This window comes from Sminthopsis crassicaudata, chromosome 1, assembly GCF_048593235.1.
Source record: "Sminthopsis crassicaudata isolate SCR6 chromosome 1, ASM4859323v1, whole genome shotgun sequence".
Lineage (NCBI taxonomy): Eukaryota > Metazoa > Chordata > Mammalia > Dasyuromorphia > Dasyuridae > Sminthopsis > Sminthopsis crassicaudata.
This window is the reverse complement of record NC_133617.1, coordinates 538843891-538863854: the sequence shown is the minus strand read 5'-3', so window position 1 is coordinate 538863854 and position 19964 is coordinate 538843891.

Genomic DNA, 19964 nt, shown 5'->3' with positions numbered 1-19964 from the left:
TACACTAACATTATATATCTGTGGGATAAAATAAAAGCTGAATTTACCATTCATTTTCAGAAGGATACTCCAAAAAGAAAACTATCATAACAAATTTCATAGCTTTCAGGAAAAGGAGAAAACATTGAAAACACTCAGAAAGAACCATTCACATACTGTGTAGCTACAGTCTAGATCACATTAGATTGAACAACTTCCACATTAAAGAAACAAAGTGTTTGGAACAAAAATCCTAAAGGCAAGGAACTAGAATTATAACAAATCTAACAAGCAAAACAAAGTAAAATAATCATGTATAACAAGGAGAAATTGGATAGTTAATAAATTAGGACTTCTAATTATTTCTTTTTTATTAATTTTATAATTAAAATTTTTTGACATTACATATGCATGGGTAATTTTTTTTACAGCATTATCCCTTATACTCACTTCTTTTCCGAATTTTCCCCTCCCTCCCTTTATCCCCTCCCCTAGATGATAGGCAATCCCATACATATTACATGTGTTACAGTATATCCTAGATACAATATATGTGTGTAAAACTGAATTTCTTGTTGCATGTTAAGAATTGGATTCTGAAGGTAAAAGTAAACTGGGTAGAAAGACAATATGCAAACAGTTTACACTCAATTCCCAGTGTTCCTTCTCTGGGTGTAACTGATTCTGTCCATCATTGATCAACTGGACCTGAATTAGATCTCCAGTTCAATCAGAATACATCTTCATACAATATCATTGTTGAAGTGTATAATGATCTCCTGGTTCTGCTCACTTCACTCAGCATCTGTCCAGGTAGGTCTCTCCAAGCCTCTCTGTATTCCTCCTGCTGGTCATTTCTTACAGAACAATAATATTCCATAACATTCATATCCCATAATTTACCCAACCATTCTCCAATTGATGGGCATACATTCATTTTCCAGTTTCTAGCCACTACAAAAAGAGCTGCCACAAACATTTTGGCACATACAGGTCCCTTTCCCTTCTTTAGTATTTCTTTGGGATATAAGCCCAGTAGTAGCACTGCTGGATCAAAGGTTATACACAGTTTGATAATTTTTCGGTCATAGTTCCAAATTGCTCTCCAGAATGGTTGGATTCTTTCTTTCTTAAACTTAACTTTATAATTATAATTTTTTTTGACAGTACATATGCATGGGTAATTTATTTTACAAGATTATCCCTTGTATTCACTTTTCAAAATTTTCCCCTTCCTCCCTCTACTCCCTCCCCTAGATGACAGGCAATCCCATATGTGTTACATATCTTACAGTATATCCTAGATACAATATATATGTGTGTAAAACTGAATTTCTTATTGCATGGTAAGAATTGGATTCCGCAGGTATAAGTAACCTGTGTAGAAATACAATAGAGAAAACATTTTACACTCAATTCCCAGTGTTCCTTCTCTGGGTATAGCTGTTTCTGTCCATCATTGATCAACTGTAACTGAATTGGATCTTCTTTATGTTGAAGATATCCACTTCAATCAGAAAACGTCTTCATACAGTATCATTGTTGAGATGCATGGTGATCTCCTGATTCTGCTCATTTCACTCAGCATCAGTTCATGTAAGTCTCTCCAAACCTATCTATATTCATCCTGCTGGTCATTTCTTACAGTGCAATAATATTCCATAACATTCATACACCATGATTTACCCAACCATTCTTCAATTGATGGACATCCATTCATTTTATAATTTCTAGTCACTACAAAAACAGCTACCACAAACATTTTGGCACATACAGGTCCCTTTCCCTTCTTTAGTATTTCTTTGGGATATAAACCTGCTGGTTCAAAGGGTATGCAAAGTTTGATAACTTTTGGGGCATAGTTCCAAAATGCTCTCCAGAATGGCTGGATCCTGTCACATCTCTACCAACAATGCATCAGTGTCCCAGTTTTCCCACATCTCCTCTAACATTCATTATTATTTTTTCCTTTCATCTTAGCCAATCTGACAGGTGTGTAGTGGTATATCAGAGTTGTCCTACTTTGCATTTCTGTGATCAATAGTGATTTGGAACACTCTTTCATATGAGTGGAAATAGTGTCAATTTCATCATCTGAAAATTGTCTGTTCATATCCTTTGACCATTTATCAATTGGAGAATGGCTTGATTTCTAATGAATTAGGGTTAGTTCTCTATATATTTTGGAAATGAGGCCTTTATCAGAACCTTTAACTGTAAAAATATTTCCCCAATTTGCTACTTCCCTTCTAATCTTGTTTGCATTAGTTTTGTTTGTACAAAAGCTTTTTAATTTGATATAATCAAAATTTTCTGTTTTTGTGATCAATAATGATTTCTAGTTCTCCTTTGGTCACAAATTCCTTCTTCCTCCATGAGTCTGAGAGGTAAACTATCCCCTGTTCCTCTAATCTATTTATGATCTCATTATTTATGCCTAAATCATGGACCCATTTTGATGTTGTCTTGGTATATGGTGTTAAGTGTGGGTCCATATCTAATTTCTGGCATGCTAATTTCCAGTTTTCCCAGCAGTTTTTGTCAAATAATGAATTCTTTTCCCAAAAGTTGGGATCTTTGGCTTTGTCATACACTAGACTGCTATAGTTGTACGCTATATTGTCTTGAGAACCTAATCTATTCCACTGATCAGCTAGTCTATTTCTTAGCCAATACCAAATGGTTTTGGTGACTGATGCTTTTTAATATAGTTTTAGATGAGTTACAATTAAATAGAAATGAATGAATCTAATTATTTTTGATGGAAAGACCTGAACTGAATAGAAAATCTGTCATTCCAGCACAAAACTGAAGCGAAGTATGAAAAGTAAACATGAAAGTGAAATCATAAGGGACTTGATAAGGTTAAACTGTTTTTTTTTTTCTAAAAGGAGAGGAATATATGTAATTTTTATGAACTTTCTTATTATTAGGGCAGTTATAATAATTTTACATTGAAGCTATGAGTGTGAGTCAGTAATATTGGGAATATTTCAAAAACTGAAATGAAGAGAAAGAAAGAGGCATATGCTGAAAGACGAAGAGGAAAGATGAGGGAAATTATATCACATAAATGAGGTGGGCAAGGGAAAAAAATTACATTGAAGGGGAATGTGGTGTCTGGGGAGTAGATAATGCTTGAACTTCACTCCTATATGAATTGGTTCAAAGGGGGAAATATACACAATTCAATCAAGTCTACAAAACTGTATTACTCAACATGGAAGTAGAAGGGGGGAAATGGATAAGAGAAATGGAATGGGTGATTAAAAAGTAAGATTAATTAAGAGGGAGTAGTAGTCAGAAATAAAATAAAAACACAACAACATAAATTTGGAGACATATTTTGTAAAAAAAGAAAGATAAATTGAATAGGATAGAGGGAAAAGCAAAGTTAGTAGGCATAAATGTGAATGTGAATGGGATTAATTGACCCATAAAGTAGAGATAGAAAAAAGAATAAATAAGAAATTAGAATCCTAGAATGTGTTATTTTTAAGACACAACCTTGAAATTGAAAGACATCAGAAAGAAGGAGCAGAATAAGTATGTGTGTGTGCATGTTTTTGTGTGTATAAAAGACATCTCTAGAGAAAAATAAGTACATCATGGTAACATACTGTTTATGATACTACCTCAGTCATTAGGACAGTAGACATGAAACTTAGTTTATTTACTACATAGTATTGGTTTCATAAACTCTACATCAAAACTCAAATAAGTCTGCATTTTCAGCTTTTGCTGGCATAAGTTCAGAAGATCATTCAGATTGATCCCTCTTTGCTACTGGAAGAATCCTGCAAAATCTGAACTATCCTCTGACTTCTGGATTCTTTTTACTTGCTTTCCTGACTTCCCAGACTCTTAAGATCAGAGAGCTTTCTGCTCTCTTCATAGCTCATTATTTCACCAGACATCATATGAGAAAACATCTTTGAAAAACTCCACAGTAAATGATGGAAAATAACTATTACCTAAAGATAACAGACATTTTAATCCCTCTGAAGCCAGAAGTTCCATTTTCAAACATAGTAATAAAATGTCTCTGCTTGTTCTACAGACTCCATAAGACAAATCCATTACACATCATCTTGATTCTTCCCGAAGATGGTTTTCAAGATTTTTGCTATAGAGAGATGCTTTCCCAGATGTTCTGTGCATGAATCAGAATACCATAAATTGCCTGTCAAAAATCTTATGTTTTTTCTTTTTGTTAGAAATAGAAATTAAAGAATTCTGTTATAAAAATACTTCAAAATTCCATGATAATATTCTGCAAATTGGCCCAAACCCATCAAAACACTTATTTTAAGGAAATGGAGGAGGTTTAAAAAAAGATGTTTCAGCCACCATATGACTTCTGGAGAGATGATAGATCAGTTTTTTGTTTAAAGCATATAGTTAGAAATATGAATCTGTTGACAGATTTCTTTATAATGATGGAAGGAGACACAACTACATCAAAGGTTCTAATTCTTTGAAAGGTCCATTCAAAGTTCTGTGAATTATTAATTATAATAGAAATTGATTCTTTAAAGCAGATTCATCTAATAAATTTTTGATGGCTAATTATATTGATACATTTATGATTCTATACAAGTTATCAAGTTTCATTAAAAATCAATGTTTTTATAAAACACAATAGGATGTTTTAAAAGACAAAGGAAAGTGATTAAAAATGTGAAAGATTTGAAGAACATGAGGATTTTCCTCCTCTGCCAAACAACTGAAAATTTATCATTAAAATGAAGGTGATGCCAGGCAAAAACAGAAGAACAAAATGCTTAAATATAGTAAAGGAAGTAGTCCTTTCCAAATTCAGAGGCAATGAACTAACTACATATTTCATAAGCTCAAGAAGTGCAAGTTTCATTGGAAACATTTAAAAATTTGTCTTTAAAATATATTGTATGCAAATCAAGATAAAATCCGAACTGTTTTCTGGTTTAGTCACTAAGTTTTCTAGCAAGAGAACCAAAAGCAACAACCTGATAAAGAAAATCTGAATATATGCTCAAATCCTAAAAATATAGTTGGACTAAAAAAGAAATGAAGATGAGTCTGACTTTTACTTACTGAAACCAATATCTATGCAATAATTTAAGCAGGTATCTAGTAATACTGGACAAAAAAAAAAAAACAAAAAACAAAAAACAACAAAAAAAAAAAAAACAACAAACAAACATCTAAGCACATTCGTAGGAAGTAATAGAGACTATGTGTGCATGTACACATTTTTGATAATTACTTTTCCTTTAGCAATTATTTGAGGATATTTTTTCTTTATTTTGTAACATGGACTTTGTCTTAGCTTTGACTAGCTATGTTTATAGTTAGATGGTCTATTTATATGTGAATGGAGGAAGGAAAAGGAAATTATTTGGTTTCCATTATAAATATTTGTATTTTAGTAGGGGAGGGTATATCATAATTCCACAAATGGGAAAAATTAATTTTGAATCTTTTAAGTACATGCACTTATATTTTTGAATACACACATATTTTTGAATCCATGTTTCTAAAACTTTTTATGGCAAGCTATGTTAGGTTCTACTCCTGACTTTCTAGTTCACCGAGTCTTCCAAATTTATAACTGTAGAAATTAGGGTCCCAAAATCCAAGAATGATTTGTAATTAGAATGTAGAATTAGGGGTCATTTGGTAGAGGCTTCAATATATGACAATTTGGGGATTCTGGGAAGAACCAACTTAAAATCCCTTTGTACTTGTCCAAATTGCATGGAGATTCAATATTATTAGCTGTGAGCTTTCTGTGTGGCATGAAGCTAATTTGTAGGGAATCATTATATTATTTAGTTATCAACTATTAAATCATGAATCTTAATTGTTTGAGTCTTTAAAAAAGAAATGAAGGGTTTAAATATATAGCTACTTCAACTTGAATTACCTTGGGGAATCAGCAAGGTTGTATTTTGTATTTTAGGATACTGCCTTTGTAAAATATTATGATTTAAAGCTGAGAGGGATCTTGACTCATTTAAAGCAAAACCCTCACATTACAGATGAAAAAACAACGAGGCCTAAATAAATTAATTGTTAATTTATTAAATAATTAATAAGTTGCTGAGCCAGCATTCAAGCAAATGCCTCAATATTTGGGGATGTTTCCAAATTGTTGTTGTAGGCACTGGTTTTAAACATAATATCATCCATTGGCTTCAAATTAAATGAAAAGACTTTTTATTTTTAATATTTATATACTTACTTGTGTTTGGGATTCAAAGAATTAATCCCAAGATTTGGAGAGATGAGAATTCTCTCCTGAGCATTGCTCAAAATTCAGCACCAAATGATCTTTAAACAATTACTTATTTGGTATTATTTCTTTACTATTAAGAGGGAAATAAAAAGCTAAATGCACAACACACATGTGTCCTAAGGAGATTTATTGAAGAACTATGTATCCAGCTGTATCTTATATGGATAGTAAGTGCTGGGAATTTAAAGGGTATAAAGCTTTCATTGATTCTTTCCCAGGGAGGAACATAATCCTCTGGACTTCAGAGCTCCTGGTCCTATGCCATGCTTTGACATGTAAATATAGGTATTAGCATCTTTGTAATGTTTATGGCACACATTTTAAGTAGGATTGCAAATTTAGGACAGACACTTTCATTGATAGAGAACAAAGGTTTCATAATTTGTTACTAATGAGTAAAGTCTCATTAAGTAAAAAAAAAATCATTAATTTTCTTATGTACATGTAACTGAGCTTGTACAAATTCAATATTGGTCCATCCAGCAGCTGAGCTTTTGTATATATTAAAGATCCTAAGCAACTTCAGAAAGAGATATTGTATGAAATGTATTATTTATCATTTTTCTCATAAATATTATGATTTGTTAAATTTGGTGACCTTAGAAAGTGCATTTTATCTCATGATGAGTGATTTGTCCATTTGAAGTAGGGTTGGTGATGCAGTGGATCAGGAAAGACCTGATTCAAATCTGACCTCAGATATTTAATCACTATATGACTCTGAACAGATCACTTAACTTCTGTATGGCTCCATTTCCTCATCTGTTAAAAAAGGAGATTTGAAAAATCACCTCTCAAAGACATTATACGAGATCAAATTATAAAGTAAAGAGTTCAAAATGATACCTGGTACATTCTAAATATTATATGAATAGGAGCTATTAATATCATGATTATTAATTTTGTTAAAGTGATCTTAGAAGATGCTCCTATTGTATTAGCAGGGGTGGAGTGGGACTGATGGCAAAGCACCCTTAATGTATTTGCAAAATTCACCCTTCACAAAACACAAATATCTATGCTACAGAGAAAAGGGTCAACAAGCAAAAGTTCTGAAATTAATAATACTTAGCATGTATATTGTTTTATATAGGAATGGAATCTTCATTCAAAATGAGGATTGCTATTATAATTTTGATATAGTAACTGTATAATGTAATAACTAACAAATTTCATGTTTCGAATTGTCATCTCACCTATTTTTCCAGATAGAAATTTATACATTAATAATATCTCAAACCATCAGGTAAAAGACAGAAGTCAGAAAAAGTCAGCAATTAATGAAAAGGCCCTCTAGGACCATATTATGATGGTGAGTACTTTAATTTTACTCTCATCTATGCAGATCATATATACAAATTTCTCATTTGTAATTACTATTTTATTTTACAAACTTCAGTGAGAAAATTAGAGTTCTCTGAATTTTTTTATTAATTTTATAATTGTAATATTATTTTGACAGTACATATGCATAGGTAATTTTTTTACAACATTATCACTTGTACTCCCTTCTGTTCTGAATATTTCCCTTCCTTCCTTCCATCCTCTTCCCTAGATGTCAGGTATTCCCATACATATTGAATATGTTATATGATAGGTAAAATATATACATGCAGAACCGAATTTTGTTGTTATTGTTGTTCTTGTTGCAAAGGAAGAATTGTATTTGGAAGGTAAAAATAATCTGGGAAGAAAAACAAAAAATGCTAACAGTTTACATTCATTTCCCAATGTTCCTTTTCTGGGTCTGGCTGATTCTGTCCATCATTGATCAATTGGAATTGGATTAGCTCTTCTCTATGTTGAAGATATCCACTTCCATCAGAATACATCCTCATACAGTATAATAGTTGAAGTGTATAATGATTTCCTAGTTCTGCTCATTTCACTCATCATCAATTGATGTAAGTCTCTCCAAGCCTCTCTGTATTCGTCCTCTTGGTCATTTCTTACATAACAATAATATTCCATAACATTCATATACCATAATTTACCCAACCATTCTCCAACTGATGGGCATCCATTCATTTTCCAGTTCTTAGCCACCACAAAAAAGCTGCCACAAACATTTTGGCACATACAGGACCCTTTCTCTTCTTTAGTATCTCCTTGGGATATAAGCCCAGTAGTAGCACTGCTGGATCAAAGGGTATGCACAGTTTGATAACTTTTTGGGCATAATTCCAGATTGCTTTCCAGAATAGTTGGATTCTTTCACGACTCCACCAACAATGCATCAGTGTCCCAGTTTTCCCACAGCCCCTCCAACATTAATCATTTGTTCCTTTCATCTTAGCCAATCTGACAGGTGTGTAGTGGTATGTCAGAGTTGTCTTAATTTGAATTTCTCTGATCAATAGTGATTTGGAAAATGCTTTCATATGAGTGGAAAAAAAATCAATTTTATCATCTGATAACTGTCTGTTCATATCCTTTGACTATTTATCAATTGGAGAAGGGCTTGATTTCTTATAAATTAGACTCAATTCTCTATATTTTGGAGATGAGGCCTTTATCAGAACCTTTAACTGTAAAAATGTTTTTCCAATTTGTTATTTCCCTTCTAATCTTGTTTGCATTAGTTTTGTTTGTACAAAAGCTTTTTAATTTGATGTAATCAAAATTTTCTATTTTGTGATCAATAATGATCTCTAGTTCTCCTTTGGACACAAACTCCTTCCTCCTCCATAAGTCTGAGAGGTAAACTATACTATGTTCCTCTAATTTATTTATGATCTCCTTATTTATGCCTAAATCTTGGACCCATTTTGATATTATCTTAATATGTGGTGTTAAATGTGGGTCCATGCCTAGTTTCTGCCATACTAATTTCTAGTTTTCCCAGCAGTTTTTGTCAAATAATAAATTCTTATCCCAAAAGTTGGGATCTTTGGGTTTGTTAAATTCTACTTTGCTGTTTTTATTTACTATCTTGCCCTGTGAACCTAACCTATTTCACTGATCAACCAGTCTATTTCCTAGCCAATGCCAAATGGTTTTGGTGACTGCTGCTTTATAATATAATTCTAGGTCAGGTACAGCTATGCCACATTCATTGAATTTTTTTTTTTCATTACTTCCCTTGAAATTCTCGAACTTTTGTTCTTCTATATGAATTTTGTTGTTATTTTTTCTAGGTCATTAAAATAGTTTCTTGGGAGTCTGATTAGTATAACATTAAATAAATAGATTAGTTTGGGGAGTATTGTAATCTTTATTATATTCGCTCGCCCTATCCAAGAGCACTTACTGTCCTTCCAATTATTTAAATCTGATTTTATTTTTGTGGCAATTGTTTTATAATTTTGCTCATATAATTCATGACTTTCCTTTGGTAGATATATTCCCAAATATTTTATACTATCGACTGTTATTTAGAATGGAATTTCTCTTTGTATCTCTTGCTGTTGAATTCTGTTGGTAATGTATAAAAATGCTGAGGATTTATGTGGATTAATTTTGTATCCTGCAACTTTGCTACAGTTCTGAATTATTTCTAATAGCTTTTTTGCAGAGTCTTTGGGGTTCTCTAAGTATACCATCATGTCATCTGCAAAGATTGATAGTTTGATTTCCTCATTACCTACTCTAATTCCTTGAATCTCTTTCTTGGCTCTTATTGCCGAGGCAAGCATTTCTAGTACAATATTGAATAGTAATGGTGATAGTGGGCAACCTTGTTTCACTCCTTATCTTACAGGGGAAGGTTCCAGTTTATTGCCATTACATATGATATTTACTGGCAGTTTTAAATATATGCTCCTTATTATTTTAAGGAATAGTCAATTTATTCCTATACTCTCAAGTGTTTTTAGTAGGAATGGATGTTGGATTTTATCAAATGCTTTTTCTGCATCTATTGAGATGATCATACAGTTTTTGTTAATTTGATTGTTGATATAGTTGATTATGCTAGTAGTTTTCCTAATATTGAATTTGCCCTGCATTTGTGGTATAAATCCCACTTGGTCATAGTGTATTATCCTGGAAATTATTTTCTGTAGTCTTTTTGCTAATATTTTATTTAAGATTTTAGGATCAATATTCATTAGGGAGATTGGACTATAATTTTCTTTCTCTGTTTTCAGCCAACCTGGTTTAGATATCAGTACTATGTCTGTGTCACAAAAGGAATTTGGTAGGACTCCTTCAATCCCTATTTTTTCAAATAGTTTATATAGCATTGGAGTTAGTTGTTCTTTAAATGTTTGGTAGAATTCACATGTAAATCCCTCTGGTTCTGGGGATTTTTTCTTAGGGCGTTGATTAATAGCTTCTTCTAATTCTTTTTCTGAAATGGGACTATTTAGACTACTTACTTCTTCCTCTGTTAATCTGGGAAAGCTATATTTTTGAAGGTATTTTTCCATTTCATTTAAGTTATCGAATTTATTGACATAAAGTTGAGCAAAGTAGCTCCTAACTATTGTTCTAATTTCCTCTTCATTAGTCGTGAGTTCTCCCTTTTCATTTTCAAGACTAACAATTTGTTTTTCCTGTTTCCTTTTTTCAATCAGATGTACTAAGGATTTGTCTATTTTGTTGGTTTTTTCATAGAACCAACTCTTAGTTTTACTAATTAATTCAATAGTTTTTTTTTTTAATTTTATTAATCTCACCTTTTATTTTTAGAATTTCAAGTTTCATGTTTGTCTGGGGGTTTTAATTTGTTTCTTTTCTAGCAATTTTCCTCGTAAGCCCAATTCGTTGACCCTGTCTTTCTCTATTTTATGTAAGTAGGCCTCTAGAGATATAAGACTTCCCTTTATTACTGCTTTGGCTGTATCCCACTCAATTTGTGATGATGTGTCATTATTGTCATTTTCTTGGGTGAAGTTATTAATTAGACATATGATTTGCTATTTTACCCAATCATTCTTTGGTATAAGATTATTTAGTTTCCAAGTATTTTTTGGCCTATTTTCCCCTGGCTTTTCATTAAATGTAATTTTCATTGCATTGTAGTCTAAAAAGGATGCATTTACTATTTCTGCCTTACTGCATTTGATTTTGACGTTTGTATGGGTTCCATGAACTGCTGAGAAGAAAGTGTACTCCTGTCTCCATTTAGCTTTCACCAAAGATTTATCATATCAAACTTTTCTAATATTCTATTTACCTCTTTGACTTCTTTCTTATTTATTTTGTGGTTTGATTTATCTAATTCTGAGAGTATAAGTTTGAGATCTCCCACTATTATAGTTTTGCTGTCTATTTCTTTTTGCAGCTCTCTTAATTTCTCTTATAAGAATTTAGATGCTGCACTACTTGGTTTGTATATGTTTACTGTTGATACTGCTTCATTATCTATGCTACCCTTTAACAGGATATAATGCCCTTCCTTATCTATTTTAATTAGATCAGTTTTTGTTTTTGCTTGATCTGAAATGAGGATGGCTACCCCTGCTTTTTTGGCTTTGCCTGAAGCATAATAGATTCTGCTCCACCCTTTCACTTTTAGTTTGGATCACCTTGTTTCAGGTGTGTTTCCTGTAAACAACAGATAGTAGGATTCTGGCTTTTAATCCAGTCTGCAAACTGCTTCCTCTTTATTAGGGAGTTTACCCCATTCACATTTATGGTTAAAATGACTAATTCTATATTGCTTTCCATCCTGTTAACCCCTGCTTATGCTTTTCTCCTTTCCTTCCCTCTCAACCTCCTACCCAGCCTTAAACTTGTGACCCCCACTTACTTTTCACAGCCCTCCCTTTTTAGGATCCCTCTCCCACCTTAAAGTTCCTCTTCCTAATTTACCCCTTTTTCTCATAATTTCTGCATTCCCTTCCCCTTAGCTTACTCCTTCCCTCTCACTTTTCAATGAAGTGGAAGAAGTTTCACCATAAATCGAATATGTCTATTGATACACATTTTGTTCATCCCCCTCCTTTCTTTCTCTCAAATATAATAGGTTACCTTTGCCTCTTCATGAGATGTAGTACCACCACTTTACACTTTTTTAATGATATAATTTCCTTTCCACCTCTATTTTCTAGGACAATTTATACATGTCTTCTTTACATATCTTTGTGGCAGAAATATAGTTCTCAAGATTTCTTTTTACCTTTTTAGAAATCTCTTGAGTTCTGTCTTTGAAGATCAAACATTTTATGTAGATCTGGTTTTTTCATCAAGAATAGATGGAATTCATTTATTTTGTTAAATGTCTATCTTCTTCCCTGGAAAATGATGCTCATTTTTGCTGGATAGGATATTCTTGGCTGCATACCAAGTTCCTTAGCCTTTTGGAATATCATATCCAGCCCCTTCCTTCTTTCAATGTGGACACTGCTAGATCCTGGGTTATCCTCATTGTGGCTCCTACATATCTGAATTGCTTTTTTCTAATAGTTTCCAATTTTCTTTTGCCTTTATCTGATGGTTCTTGAACTTGGCCAATATATTTCTTTGCATTTTGATTTTAGAGTTCCTTTCAGTAGGTGTTTGATGAATTTTTTCAATGGCTATTTTACCCTCTGTTTCCAAAAGTCTGGGCAGTTCTCTTTGAAAATTTCCTGGAAAATAGTGTCCAGGCTCTTTTTTTCCTCACATTTTTCAGGGAGTCCAATTATTCTCAAATTTTTTCTCCTGGATCTGTTTTCTAGGTCTGTTGTCTTTCCAATAAGGTACTTTACATTCTTTTCAATTTTTTTCATTTTTCTGGTTTTGCTTGACTACTTCTTGGTTTCTCCTTGAGTCGTTCATTTCTACTTGTTTGAATCTAATTTTCAATGATCTATTTTCTTCACTCACTTTTTTTATATCTTTTTGTAATTGTCCAATTGAGTTTTTAAGTGAGTTTTTTTTTTCTTCTATGGAATTATTTTCCATTTTATCCATTTTATTTTTTAGAGAGGTGTTTCTTTTTCCAGTTCACTAATTTTATTTCTCAATGATTTGATTTCTTTATCCACTCTGTCTTTGAATGCATGGGATGACTTCTCTAGGCACTCTTGCCAAGCTTCCCTTTCCTTTTCCCATTTCTCTTCTAGCTCTCTTGTGAGAGCCTTTTTGATTTCCTCTATGAGAGTCTTGTGTATTGAGGAGTAGATCATATCCCCCTTAGGGGAATTCTCTGGAGACAATCTGCTTTTATTCTCCTCATTGTTTGAAGTCTGCTCTCTCTCCATACAGAAGCTGTCAATGGTTAGAGCCCTTTTAAATTTTTTGTTCTTTTTGTCAGAGCTGGAATCGGAGAAAACAAGTTGACAAGAGAAACAAATGGTCTGCTTGGGGTGGGGCATGGGGCTAGATGTTCTTACCAGGCTTTTTCTACTGAATGCAGGAGATAGCAGCAAGGCACTAACAGGACAGTGATTGCTGTGCTGCGTCTATGCTCTGAGGCTCTGAGAACAAGCTGAATCACTCTGGTTTGGGGTGGGGGTGGCTTGGTCCCCAAAAGAGATGATTTTATTCTTCACCTCCGGTATTTACACCTTCTTTGCTGCTCCTGGCTTGCTGCCAAGATGGAGCATCCACACTGGGGTAAAAGTCTTTTTGCAGAAATGGAAGAGATTGCACCCCTCCTCCCTTAGGTCTGAGCTGTGTGAGTTGCCTGTCCTCAGTCTGGGCCCAGTCTATTCTTCCCCTTCCCTGAGCAAACACAGACCCTTTCTGGTGAATTTCAAGGATGTCTTCTGTTGGTGATTATTTGTGAAATGCTTCTGGTCAAGCATTAATTCCGAGGGTTGTTATGAAGTAAGTCCTGAGAGAAAATGTGGAGCTCAAGCAGCAGTCTGCCTCCATACCACCATCTTGGCCTGAAGTTCTCTCTGAATTCTTAAAATAGTGTTTCACAAAGGATCTTCCAAGTTTTACGCACAGTACATTGTCACTGATGAGGTTTCATTTTGAGGGGGTGTTGTCAGAGAGATCCTCCCTTTTTAAAAATGTTTTTCTGTGAATAACAAAAAGATGCTATTATATAAGTTGACATAAGACAATAAATTATCTTAGAATACAAGTCTCCTCTCTGCTTCTCCACTTAGTTTGGAGAAGAATGTTAGAAAGAAATGTCTGCTTTTAATCCTGAGGGATAGCAGGTATTAGTGGCTGCTTAATGTACTAATTGTACTAATGTCAATTCATGCATTTATAGTTTCTCCTGGGGAATAACATGTTTTAAAGATAAAACCAAATAGAAAGATCTTAAAAATGACAGCTTATTTTAAAATGTTTTCTTCTTGAAAACTAACAATAAAATATACAAAATATACTTTAACTACTTTCAACAAGATGTATCCTAGACAATACTGATAACAGAAAATAGTGTTAAAGTATTTTGATATTCATCCAAATTCTTCCCTCCATAGGAAACATCCCTTTTTTGTTTCTTTGTCTATCTTTGTGCCTCTGTGCCTGTTACTCAGTCTGTCTTTCAGTTTCTCTTCTCTTCTTTATATAACATGCATAGTATAGATATGCAATATAGGTAATGTGAATACTGTCAACATGATATAGGCATAGTTATGCTTATATATGTACACTATGCAAAATCACAATGAGAAAGGGAGGCATAAACCCTAATATTCTAAATAGGCCAGCTGTGGATTCATTTATATATGGGGTTCAATTAAGGAGAAGCCTGTCATTCTAAGGAGAGAAGTCAGGTTTTTTCCCCCCTTTTCTTTTATTAAAAAATAAAAACAGAAAAGAAACACAAAACAAAACTAAACAAAAGAGAACATTGTCATATGCTCAACAGATCATCAGGGAGGATCAAAATATATAACTAATCACCATTTCAAATATATATATATATATATATATATATATATATATATATATATATATATATATATATATATATATATATATGAATATATATACGTAAATATATATATATGTATATATATACATGAAATTAAATTAAACTCATGAGATTCCAGCTTTATTTCCTGCACTTTTTTTTACTTTATTTATTTAATATTGCTCTGCATTTACTCATATGTCTTCTTTTATTCAAATTGTTCTTTATAATTTCACAACATTTATTTTTAAAAAAATTGTTGTAGGGATTTTTTTTACAGCATTTATAATGTTTTTGTCATCATGTCCATTCCTCCTCTGATTCTGCTTGTTCCTTTTTCATTAGTTAATAGGTCTTTACATACTTATCTGTATCCCTCATGTTCACAACTTATTTTAAAATATTTTTATCTTATTTTTTTTCTCAGTTATATGTAAAATAATTTTTAAATTTTAGTTTTTAAATTTTGAGTTCGAAATCTCTATTTCTCTCTCCTCTTTTTTTAGACATGATAAGCAATTGTTTTCATAAATTTTACATATATAATCATGGAACACAAGTTTCCTTATTAGCCAAGTATCAATTCAAAATAAAGGGAAAAATGAGAAAAATAAGGTTTTAAAAATTATGTTTTGGTGTTTATTGAGACTTCATCAGTTCTTTCTCTGAACTTTGTGTGTAAAGTCCATCATAATTGTGTTCATATGGTTCTTGGTTTTGTCTTGGTAGGTAGACTCACCTGTATTATTGTATTATTATTGTGTATTTTTTTGTTTGTTTGTCTTATACTGAACTTAATTGATAATTTATAGAACTACTGATGATTTATGTGCTTTTATTTTATATCCTGCAATGTTGCCGGTTTTAATTATTTTAATTAGTTCTTGAGTTGATTCTCTTGAATTTTTCAAATATACTATCCTATCATCTGCAAAAAAAATGATGATTTTGTTTCCTCATTGTTTATACTAATTCCTTTAATTTGTGTTTCTTTTATTGCTAAAGCTAATATATCTAGGAAAATATTGATAAACATTTTTGCTTCCCTCTGTTCATTTTGGTAAGGTTTCTATTTTATTCCTATTAAAGGTAATATTTGCTGATGATTTAAAATAGATAATACTTATTTAAAAGAAAACTCCATATTTTTATGCTTTCTAATGTTTTTAGTAGCTTTGGGTATATTAATATGTCACAAGCTTGTTCTTCATCTATATAAATGATTATTTGATTTCTGTTGGTTTAGTTATTGATATGGACAATTATGCTAATAGTTTTGCTAATATTGAATCAGCCTTAAATTCCTGGTATATATCCCAGCTGGTTATTTGGTGTGATTTTTGTGATATATTGTCCTAATCTCCCTGTTAGTATTTCATTTAAATTTTTGTATCAATATTCATTAGGGAAATTTGTCTATCATATTCTTTTCCTATTTTAGTCCTTTCTGATTTAGGTATCTTTTGAGGACTATGCCTAAGTTTGAAACCCAGAAAACCTGTAAAGCATTAAAGGGGACAGTAAAGGGTGATTCCACTCTCTGAAGCCCTCATAACTGTTAATCACAATACACTTGAGACTGACTTAGATGTTGCTTGTTAATTGGGAATGAAATAAATCAGAGGGAAGAGGGAAGAGGAAGGCAGTCAGAGAATACAACTGCCTCTTGGCCTTCTTGTTATCATTATCATTCTCTCTCATGACTTGATCTGTTTTGCTGGTCAGAATTAGATCCTCAGTAGCCACTAGCAGGTGGCTCTTGTAACAGATATCAGCATTATATTTGTATCATAGCAGGAATGTGCATAGACACTTTCTTTGTCTATTTTTCTGAAGTTTTTGTGATTTTGGGACTAATTGTTTAAATCTTTGGTAGAATTCATTTTTGAAGCCAAATAGTTATAGGTATCTATTATTTATGGATTATTTTATTTTTTCAACATATAATTATTTAAACATGTTATTTTCACATTTGCTAAATTGTCAAATTTTATATTTTTAAAAGTATTCATCCATTTCAGTTAGAGTAATTGATTTATTGATATATATATATATATATATATATATATATATATATATATATATATATATATATATATATATATATATATTTGGGCAATATAGTTTCTAATACTTTTAAATTTCATGTTTCTTGGTACTAAATTTCTCCTTTTCATTTTTAATATTTGTAATTTGTTTTTACCCTTTTTATATAAAATCAAACAATGAGTTATTTATTTTATTATTTTTTTAAAGTAAAATTAGGTATTAATTTTATTAGTTCAATGGTTCTCATTTTTAATTTTATTAATCTCTCTTTTGGATTTTCATGATTTCTTATTTGATGTTTAATTAGGCATTTTTATTTTGTTATTTTCCTTTTTTCTAATTGCATGACAAATTCATAAATCTGTTCTTTTTTATAAAATGTTTTATTTTATTTTTATTTTTTTTAATTCATTTTTCCAAATTATCCCCTTCCTCCCTCCACTCCCTCCCCCATATGGCAGGTAATCCCATACATTTTACATGTGTTACAATATAACCTAGATACAATATATGTGTGTAAATACCATTTTCTTGTTGCACATTAATTATTAGCTTCCGAAGGTATAAGTAACCTGGGTACATAGACAGTAGTGCTAACAATTTACATTTTCTTCCCAGTGTTCCTTCTCTGGGTATAGTTATTTCTGTCCATCATTGATCAACTGGAAGTGAGTTAGATCTTCTTTATGTTGAAGATTTCCACTTCCATCAGAATACATCCTCATACAGTATTGTTGTTGAAGTGTATAGTGATCTTCTGGTTCTGCTCATTTCACTCAGCAACAGTTGATTTAAGTCTCTTCAAGCCTTTCTGTATTCCTCCTGCTGGTCATTTCTTACAGAGCAATAATATTCCATAACCTTCATATACCCCAATTTACCCAACCATTCTCCAATTGATGGACATCCATTCAACTTCCAGTTTCTAGCTACAACAAAAAGAGCTGCCACAAACATTTTGGCACATACAGGTCCCTTTCCACTCTTTAGTATTTCTTTGGGATATAATCCCAATAACAGCAATGCTGGGTCAAAGGGTATGCACAAAAACTTTTTATTTTCAAAACATATGCATAAATAATTTTCAGCATTTACCCTTGCAAAACCTTGGGTTCCAATTTTTTCTCCCTGCCATAGATGGCAAGTAATCCAAGATATGTTAAATATGTGCAATTCTTCTACACATATTTCCACAATTATCATGCTGCACAAGAAAAATCAGATCCTTCTGTCTTTAATGTCTTTGTGATATGTTCATAGGAATGGTATCACTTGTTATAACAAACATGATTTAAGGGTATAGTTCCAAATTTCTTAACAGTTTGGTTCAATGAATTTATAAGCACACAGTTTGTGAGTGTGCTTCTTCTTTCAGACAACTCTAATGATTTTCATTTTTTCCTTATTTCTTATCTTCATAGGTTTAGGGTTAAACATCATAGTTATTTTTAAAATTTGTATTGTGCTTTTTAAAAGGAATCTGGAACATTTTAATGTGATTTTTTTTGATACCTTGTTGTGTTTTTCCCCCTTGAAATTGTTTCTTTTCTTAAAAAAATCTTATAGATTAGGGAATGGCGATAGTTATCATGCCTTCATGTAAGAAATTTGTGCAAGTATTTTTCCATATAAATATTGTCTCTCAAATTATAACTTTATTGCTTTTTTGAACATTTTTTCACTTTAATGTATCCAAAATTGTCTATTTTAAGTCTTCTGATCTCCTCAATTATTCCTTTAAAAAAAAGATGAAAATATGAAAATTCTTCCCCTATTTATATTTGTGAAATATATCCCCTTCTGGGCTCTCATTAGTATTTGATATGACATTTTGCTTCTATTTCATATGGCCATTCATACAATTTTGTTGAATATGACATATCTAATTCTAATTTTTGTAAATAGCTTCCCAGTTTTCTCAGCAGTTTTTGTCAAAGAGCGATTCCTTAACTTAGTAATTTGTGTCATAGATTTTATCAAACACCATGCTAGCTTCTTCCACGATAATTGGTTCCATGAATCATCTTTTCTATTTTTTTTAACCAGTGCCCACTAGTTTTAAAAATTACTGCTTTATAGTATAGTTTGAGATCTAGTACTTCTGAATATCTTTCCTTGTTTGTGTTTCATTATTGTTCTTAAGATTCTTGACCTTTAATTCCCCCAGATGAAGTTAGTTAAAAGGTTATCTGATTCTATTAAGTATCCTTTAATAATTCAATTAGCATGACATTGAGTCTGGAAATTAATTTAGCTGGTATTTTCATTTTTATAATATTAGTATGATGGTAGAATCCAGCTTAACTAAATAAAGAAGACTGAACACTGTATTTAGTCAATCAAAGGTATAAAATTGATTAATGCAAATTTTTTTTATTGTTAGGGAAAAAAGCATTAATTATGAATGATTCTTGTAAATGTAAGTATGTGTATGTATACACACACACACATACATACATACACTATAGAAAGCAATTCTTCTACAATTTCCAGAATAAGATTGAATAAAATTTATATTAAATTTTTATTTGTTTTCTTTTTTAAAAATAAACCTTTTTATTTTCAAAGTACATGCATAGTTTTTAACATTCACCCTTGCAAAACCTTGTGTTCCATTTTTTCTCCCTCCTTTATCCCCACCTGCTTCCTAGATTGAAAATAGTCCAATATATATTAAACATGTGCAGTTCTTATATATATATATATATATATATATATATATATATATATATATATATATATATATATATTCAGTTAAAATAAGAAAGAAAACCAAAAGCAATCAAACAAAAACAAAAATGAAAAAAAACTATGGAATCCATACTCAGTCCCTACAGAACTCTCTGGGTACTGATGGTTCTCTCCATCATAAGACCACCGAAACTTGCCTGAATCATCTCACTGTTA